We start from the raw sequence: 1,168 nt of genomic DNA, 5'->3' as shown, positions 1-1,168 counted from the left end.
TTATGTAAGTTATTTTACGTTAAGTACATCTCAGCCTGAATATTTCTTGTCTAATCACCAGGGAACCGTCAGTTGCTAGTTAAAAAACTCGTCTTTGGGGAGAACTAGAAAATAGAAATCCGTTAATACCAACCTTAAATAAATAAAGTATAAAACTTTTTTTATATATATATTATTTATATATTAAAATATAAATAAATAAAACAAAATTTAACTAAAAAATGTTTTTATTTAAGAATATTACATCATAGATGGTCCACATCCTATACTTCATTCTCATAGATGGTTCACGTTTACTCATGTTTGATCCATCGAGTCTAAAGAAATAACATTGATTAGTTGTGATGTATTGAACAATAGATTAATTACCTCTCCAATGTTGTCCACATACATATAGATGGTCATTCACAAATTAATATTATTGATAATAATATTAGTGCAGGTGTTGAGTAATACAGTATATATAGTGACTATCCTTATCTTGCAATAAATTATTCCTCGTAGCAATTTTCCATTGTTCGAACAGTGGAGAATTAACTGGAGGAAATTTTCTCATCTTTATATTCTGGCCGCTTTTAGTTTTACATCCTTGGACGCAACAACTATAAACCATTCTAATACACAACTATATTAATTAAATTGTTCTTAGACCATACATATACATATAAAAAGAATAATAGAAATGTTACTTACTTGCTTGTGTTCTTGACAATAGCGAAACAAAAATGGGCGAAATAAAACAAACTTACGCATAATCACGGATAACTTGAAAAATTTTGTAATCGTGAAACAAACGGAAGTAAAAATCACTAAAAAAATCTTCTTCTCTCTAAACATATAGGCTAGCAGATACTACCAACTCAAAATAAAAGGACTAGTTTTTGCCCTATCCTGTGCAGGCCCCCTGCTAATCACCTTTGTGCTAAATTATATGCAATACACGAAGTATAGAATTTAAGTTGCTGCAATTGATTCATCTTTTAATACAAATTTACAATTTTAAACCTTTTAATATATTTTAGTAAGTATTCATTGCAAAAGTTTAATTGTCAATGTTGTCATCTGATTATGCAATTACCAACTGTCGGTGAGAAGTTATTTTAAGCAGGGGGGGTTCACGGGATACGGCAAAATTGTAATCTTTTTTTTACGATAAATCAGTAAGTAA

The 1,168-nt window shown here is 29.3% G+C and overlaps 1 long non-coding RNA gene across 1 annotated transcript; it reads right to left on the bottom strand.

Annotated features, from left to right (window-relative positions):
• Positions 1-243: 243 nt before the first annotated feature.
• Positions 244-751, bottom strand: LOC108558529. Its single transcript, XR_001890902.1, has 3 exons — positions 694-751; positions 370-614; positions 244-317 (listed from the first exon to the last, which is right to left on the bottom strand). It is a non-coding gene; the product is annotated as an uncharacterized LOC108558529 (long non-coding RNA).
• Positions 752-1,168: the final 417 nt, after the last annotated feature.

The sequence above is a fragment of the Nicrophorus vespilloides genome, unplaced genomic scaffold, assembly GCF_001412225.1.
Source record: "Nicrophorus vespilloides isolate i.1.1-1 unplaced genomic scaffold, Nicve_v1.0, whole genome shotgun sequence".
NCBI lineage: Eukaryota > Metazoa > Arthropoda > Insecta > Coleoptera > Silphidae > Nicrophorus > Nicrophorus vespilloides.
The sequence above is the reverse complement of the archived record's forward strand: the minus strand, read 5'-3'. Positions and strand labels throughout refer to the sequence as shown.